Raw genomic sequence first — 8123 nt, 5'->3', positions numbered from 1 at the left:
TCAAATTGGATTGATTCCTCCCGGTTCAGTTAAGTCTAATGTGCAATTTTGATTAGTATAGAACGCAGCCGTAGAGTGTAACCACGTGGTGTTAAAGAGACGGCGCGTCTTCGTGACGTGGGTTTCCTTTGTCCAGACGTCCGCCATCTTGGGTCTTGCAGAGACCAAGAGCAGCGGGGAGCCCAACTACGGTGTTACATTCTCTCTCCCTCTTCCTCTCTCTCGCTCGTGAAACCCCCCCACTCCCTTTGTCCCAGTCTTCACAGGTCCAGTAGTCAGACCCCCCCCCCCCCCCCATCCCCCTGAGAAGGCAACTCGCCTCTCTATTGTTAGTTAAATTGCCCCTTACCCCCTCAAACCCTCAAACCCTCACACCTAGCCATGTGTTGGAACCAGGATTTAAATTTAGCCTTTGCAACCTGTGTTTGTGTGCATTGATCTTAATATTCTCTCTCTCTCTCTCTCTCTCTCTCTCTCTCTCTCTTCAGGAAATAGCAGTATATGCAGTAACGAATGCCTAACACTCAGACATTATGTTTTTCAGGTTGCTAAGCCCTTCTGTCTATTCAACATAGGGAACCAGGATGGTTCAAATAGACACGGGGTTCAACTGTTAAAATAATATGTTTAATTAATAAATGGTTTTAACCGGTGCACAAGGCGGGAGTTAGCTCAACTGCTGCAGTTCAATTACAATAACATTTGTTTCAACCGATAACTTCTGCATTTTTCTTTTAGGTTCAGTTTTTTGTTTAGTTTGTAGAATATCACCATATATGTAATACCCAGATGTGCATAATTGTTGTAAGTTTGAATGACTCTTTATTCTAACTATTTTAGACGGTTTTGATTGACCTAGCTGAAGGTTCACCAGGTGTCAGGACGTAGGATTGTGGCACTTCCTGGGAGCCTCCGGGCCACACGTTAATCGACTAATCGTTCCTGCAGTGTTCGGGGGGTGGTAACGGTGGGGCTCATGGGGAGGCCACGGGAGAGTTGTCATTCGCGGGCTCACACGGGGAGAAATCAGGTAGGTCGGTAAGTCAGAAGGTTGAATTAATGTATCGATTTGATGTTGACCAACAAAAAACTAGATAATTAATCAAAGTGTGGACAACATCAAATGCGAGCAATAGGTAGAATAAATGAAGATTAGGTCATCCAATATACATAGTTAGTGTAGGACAATCGGGTAGTATGATGAAGGTAACTGTTATTATGAGATACGGTTAACACAGAAGTGATATTGAACATGCAAATTTTAACATTGTTATTTCCCTTTTACATCTTTTTGGTTATAGCAACTTGATTGCACTACGGCGTGGTTAGCTTTGGTTGTCATTCAATGCGCATGGCTGAAGCAATGTGCAAGGAGGGATGTAGTGTGAAATTAAACCAAAGTAGATACTGTAAAACAATTAAAATTAGAATTCATGGAAATATGTTTTTGAACAACTAACTGCTGTACATGAGTTTGTATTTCTGCAATAGAAACAAAAGTTCCAGAACCAGATGCAGACACACCCGGAGCCTACAAACTACCACCGCCGAGCAAGGACTAACAGTCACATGAGGAGATCAAATAACAGCAGGATTTGAATCGCACCGGATGGGTTGGTGGCCAGGGCGCTGGTATGATTACAATCCCTCAGGTTAAAATTGGCAGAGAACTCCGGCATTAATGACCCTTTCACAGGATGGATGGAGAATATGTTTGGGAGGTGGAAAGGCAGAATCCAGTAAGTGCCCGTCGTGGGAATAAATGCAGAGACCGTGTTAATTGTCACCGGCTGCCGTTGTATTCCCTGCGCACGAGGGCTACTGCATCTGCTGATCACCACAGCAGTGGGCGCTACAGAAGTGCCAAGTGCCATTCAGGCTTACATTACCTGAGGGGCCCGACCCTATCCAGCTGTAATATGTAGAATAGTCAACACCTATACTATTCTAGTAGAATCGACTGTATTTAAGATAATCAATATCCTGGATTTACTTGAATAATTAATTATTGAATCACCAAAACGAGTTGTGTTTGTTATTGTATAGTATTGTTTGGTTGCGAGTGCAACCCGTTATTTCTGAATCGCTGCATTGATAATGGTACTGTTGATCTTCCTTGAGGCGATTGTTTTACAGGCCACCTGTTACTGACACGACGATGACGGAGAACCTGTTTGAAGGCTCCCATGATGTAGGAGTAACCTCTCTGAATTGAGCCCTTGACAAGGAGGGGCGAGTCTTGGGTTCATGAATTACAGGCCAGACGGCGACAGAAAAAACAATGACTGCAATAATAACAAGCCCAAAACCACCCACATGAACCGGCGCACCAATACACGAAGATCACCTGAACCCCCCAAATCCATGCCCAAACCACCCACATGAACCGGCGCACCAATACACGAAGATCACCTGAACCCCCCAAATCCATGTTAGCTTATCAATCATTTTGAAATTTTAAAATTGTATTATGACTACCAATTTTTACTTTACTTTTGCACATGATGAAAATTGTATGGCCTATAGCACATAACCAAAAGTATTAGCTCAGGATTTCTATGAATAGTTTTGTTTGTGTGCTGTTTGGACATGTGATTGTATGATAACAAGATTTATGTTCATTGTTGTATTGTTAAATAATGACCTGTATTCCCAATGAGACCCACAAGGTGAATGACGTCTCAGTATTATGAGCGCATTGTGGTTTTTTCCTCTATTCAAGAGTTTTCCACACGTGTTGATGATTGATCCTAATTTGACTATGTTTTCGGTGTGGTAAATGGTGTTTATGATTTAAAATATTATTGTATGGTCATCTAAGATGACCAAGGAGGGATTGTTACGTATTTTAAGAATCTAAGCTACCCACACATAGACCAAAATGAAGCAGGACCAAACATATAAGCCGTAAATACCATACATAGCCACAAGGGGAGCAATACCTTATTGGAGGCTGCTCCAGCCACAGATAGCAGCACTTTTATATATACGAAGAAGCCGAAGCCCTTACGGCACCCCGGCCACGCCCACTAGGCCACGCCCACTTGACGGTCTCTTACCTGTGCACCCAGTGTGAAGAGACCAGAGATTAATAACGACACGCGCGAAGGGTCACGGGCCTCTGCCCGTGGCCCATAGATCAGAGATTTGCAGCGACACCCGCGAAGGGTCACGGGCCTCTGCCCGTGGCCCATAGTAGCCAGAGTTATTATCTCTCACACGTGTTCCACTCTTTAGATTCAATTCCCTCCGTATAGCTTCATTTACCATGCCGAAACATGCCGACGACTTTATAATAAATGAAGTGAGTTTAAAGCAACCCGGGATTGGACAACTTTCTTCGAGAAAATGCAACAGAAGATTTAATCGTCTCGCTCGCATGTTTCAACGACGTCAGGTTGGGGACGCTGCTTTCGCTAAACTAGCAGCTCACGTGTTTCCTGCGTTTGTGTTATTAAACCGTTACTTTATGTAACTTTTAATGATATTGTAATAACCACAGGCGAGGTATTGAGCGAAGTAAGCTTGATAGCAGGTTTATTGGATTCCACTATCGGACAGGCAGGCACAGCTCCACCGGAAAACTACAACAACCAAAACTCCCGCCCGGAAGGAAACCCCCGGAACCCCCTCTCAGAAGGCCCGCACCTTCCTCCCAAACCCTGTGACGCTAAAATATCATCTTGTTAGAAACCCGTTTATCTGAGAGCCAACCCAGTAGCCAAAAGCATATGTTGACAGTGTAGGTTTTCGTGAACACTGGATTACGTCGCATTTCAACATAAAATAGCGTGCTAAGCACACACACACGCACACACGCACGCACGCGCACACACGCACGCACACACAATGCATTTCGCTGCTAAAACAACAACTTGGGCTGCTTCTCGGACATTTTGGGTGGATTTTGAACGGTATGTGGGCAGGACGTTTTTTGCAGGCAGGACCTGGCAACCCTGCGCTGTTGCCCGAGGTGAAGAAATGCTCCGGAGCAGATCTGGATCCACCATGGCCAAAATAATTGTCATGAATAGCATGAATAGATTCATGCATTATCATTCAACTTGAACATGTGTTTTTACAGTATATAGTGGTGGAGGGATGACGTATGTTGGCAAACCCGGAAGTGAGCGTCGACCTGGGTTTCCCTTGACAAAAAGCCAACGGGTTTTTCCATTGGATTTTGGATTATTGCAGAAAAATTAGCATCTTTGAAGCACCTCCACAAAAACTGAAGAAAAAAAAAAAAATAATAATAATAATAACTGTGCCCCAAAGAACGAAATGTAAACCAATGCATTCTGAATGGGAGTGTTTCTCCGATTTTTCCATGCTACACAGAACGAAATGTAAACCCATACAAATAAAGACTTCATGGTCATAATAATTAAAATATCATTAAGCTACTACTGAGTGTGTAGGGAGGTATTCTATTTTTTTCAACGGGGCTGAATCCAGTCACTTGACCGTCATGGTTGCTATGGTGGTTGCTATCGACCGCCCCCTCTAATACTCGTGGCTCTAAAAACCACGCGGCAAAGGAGCTGCCGTCAATTGGGTTGTTTTTGTCGTAAACTAGGGTCCGATGGTTGAAAAATAGACAGATATTCCAAGGTATCCTTAAAAGGCAGCTTGGATGTGTTTATTTTCTGCAGTTTAGACTTCTTCGATAACTAATTTTTGTAAGCAAAACACCAAGCTCATTGATTTAATGAGGAAGGGTTATTTGAAACAATTTATTCAATAAATATTTGTGAGAGGTCATTCCTTCTCCTGATTTTACTTCCTATTTATGTCTAGGGTAAACCCCTACTGTCCACAAGCATCCCCCCCTCCCCATATGGATTTGGAGAATTGTTGCCACGTCCCAGTGGTGGAGGTATCATATATATATGAAAGAGGGCATTCAATTATAGCCTACTACAATGATCAATTAGGAGGCCGAAGCCCTAAAGGAAGTGATGCAATAGGTGACAACAGAGTCGACAACATTTAAGTAAGCTGTATAGGGTCTCTTATATATCAAAGGGGGTCTCAAAGGACGCATACGCTTCAACCTGTGGCTCCAGCACTACAGGAAATGACTCAGCAAGTGCTCCATCTCGTTTCAACTCACCCAGCGGCTCGCTTGCAAGATTTTGGCCTGAAGTTCTGTCCAGACCTACACCCTAGCCATCCAACATGCATATCTGAGAATCAGGCCTCTCTTTAATAATGACAAAAAGTTATGAGAGAAACACACATTAACTTTTTGTTATCATAAGCGGCGTGGTGCCGGCTCCTTTTGACCTTTTGACCCCCGACTTCAAAAACGTGGCCACAGGCCAGCTGTGTCTACACACCTTTAGCCACAAATGTACACCTCCATCCCACAAAAAATGGGGACTAGAAACGAACCTCTGTCTTATGTACATTTACTGTACTGTTGGAGGTCACACCCCTTTGCCGACCTTTTCGAGATAGCTAGGGATGCTAAAATGTTTACACACATTTCCCGGGGCCCCGTGAACGACATATCCGAGATTTGGAGTTCTAGCCCTTAGAGAAAAAAAGTTTTCCCAAATGGAGTGTCATTTGGACAAAGCCCAACAGTACCTCCAACAGTACAGTAAATGTACGTAAGACAGAGGTTAGTTTCTAGTCCCCATTTTTTGTGGGATGGAGGTGTACATTTGTGGCTAAAGTAGGGTGACCAGATTTGAGTTTGTGAAAAAGAGGACACTTCGTCGCGGGGGGGGGGGGGGGGGGGGGGCGAAAACATGGGTATTTTTTCTTTAGTTCGTCCGTGAACTTACATTTACGTTTAGGCATGGCTGCAGACAGTGGCGATCCTAGGTCCAATTGCGCCCCGGGCAGGATTGTTGACGGGGGGGGGGGGGGGGGGGGGGGGGGGGGGGGGGGGGGGGGGGTTTGTATCGTAAGCCTACGTACTTCAGTGGGGGTTTCATTCCGTCTATACACGGCACCTTCTCAACGAGCACATGAGATCGGTCGCCCAATGACAGACTCTCTCTACAGTCAGCTCGCGCAAGAAGGTGGAACGTAAGGGAGATACCATTTCCAGAACTTGGAAGGCCGTAATAACCATAGACATATACAATGGTAATAACTAGTAGGTTATGTGAAAGACCCAGAAACACAAATATACGACGAGGCAAAAAAAATAAAAAGATAATAATAACAATAATATATATATTTTTTTTTTTTGCGACGAGGCAAAATACCGGACGTTTTTGGAATCCCTGCCGGACGCATTTTTTAGGTCTCGAAAAGAGGACATGTCCGGGAAAAAGAGGACGTCTGGTCACCCTAGCTAAAGGTGTGTAGACACAGCTGGCCTGTGGCCATGTTTTTGAATTCGGGGGTCAAAAGGTCAAAAGGAGCCGGCACCACGCCGCTTATGAGATAACAAAAAGTTAATGTGTGTTTCTCTCATAACTTTTTGTCATTATTAAAGAGAGGCCTGATTCTCAGATATGCATGTTGGATGGCTATGGGTGTAGGTCTGGGAAGAACTTCAGGCCAAAATCTTGCAAGCGAGCCGCTGGGTGCAGGTGCAACGAGATGGAGCACTTGCTGAGTCATTTCCTGTAGGGCTGGAGCCACAGGTTGAAGCGTACACACACACACACACACACAAACACACACACACACACACACACACACACACACACACACACACACACACACACACACACACACACACACACACACACACACACACAATGCATTTCGCTGCTAAAACAACAACTTGGGCTGCTTCTAGGACAGGGGGTCCTTTGAGACCCCCTTTGATCTATAAGAGACCTCAAAGTACAGCTTACTTAAATGTTGTCGACCTGCAGTCACCTATTGCATCACTTCCTTTCGGGCTTCGGCCTCCTAATTGATCATTGTAGTATAATTGAATGCCCTCCTTCATATATATGATACCTCCACCACTGGGACGTGGCAACAATTCTCCAAATCCATATGGGGAGGGGGGGGGGGTGATGCTTGTGGACAGTAGGGTTGTACACTAGACATAAATAGGAAGCAAACTCAGGAGAAGGAATGACCTCTCGCAAATATATATTTAATAAATTGTTTCAAATAACCCTGCCTCGTTAAATCATTGAGCTTGGTGCTTTGCTTTCAAAAATAGGTTATAGAAGAAGTCTAAACTGCAGAAAATAAAAACAACCAAGCTGCCTTTTAAGGATACCTTGGAATATCTGTCTATTTTTTAACCATCGGACCCTATTTTACGACAAAAACAACACCATGGACGGCAGCTCCTTTGCCGCGTGGTTTTTAGAGCCATGTAAAGATTAGAGGGGCGGGTCGATAGCAACCCCCATAGCAACCATGACGGTCAAGTGACTGGATGCAACCCCGTTGAAAAAAATAGAATACCACCCTACACACTGAGGAGAATAATGATATTTAAATTATTATGACCATGAAGTCTTTATTTGCATGGGTTTACATTTCGTTCTGTGTAGCATGGAAAAATCGGAGAAACACTCCCATTCAGAATGCATTGGTTTACATTTCGTTCTTTGGAGCACAGTTATTTTTATTTATTTATTTACTTTCAGTTTTTGTGGAGGTGCTTCAAAGATGCTAATTTTTCTGCAATAATCCAAAATCCAATGGAAAAACCCGTTGGCTTTTTGTCAAGGGAAACCCAGGTGGACGCTCACTTCCTGGTTGGCCAACATACGTCATCCCTCCACCACTATATACTGTAAAAACACATGTTCAAGTTGAATGATAATGCATGAATCTATTCATGCTATTCATGACAATTATTTTGGCCATGGTGGATCCAGATCTGTTCCAGAGCATTTCTGCACCTCGGGCAACAGCGCAGGGTTGCCAGGTCCTGCCTGCAAAAATCGTCCTGCCCACATACCGTTCCAAATCCACCCAAAATGTCCTAGAAGCAGCCCAAGTTGTTGTTTTAGCAGCGAAATGCATTGTGTGTGTGTGTGTGTGTGTGTGTGTGTGTGTGTGTGTGTGTGTGTGTGTGTGTGTGTGTGTGTGTGTGTGTGTGTGTGTGTGTGTGTGTGTGTGTGTGTGTGTGTGTGTGTGTGTGTGTGTGTGTGTGTGTGTGCTAACACGCTATTTCATGTTGAAAT

Source organism: Gadus chalcogrammus, chromosome 20 (genome assembly GCF_026213295.1).
Source record: "Gadus chalcogrammus isolate NIFS_2021 chromosome 20, NIFS_Gcha_1.0, whole genome shotgun sequence".
Lineage (NCBI taxonomy): Eukaryota > Metazoa > Chordata > Actinopteri > Gadiformes > Gadidae > Gadus > Gadus chalcogrammus.
Note: the sequence above shows the minus strand (reverse complement) of the source record.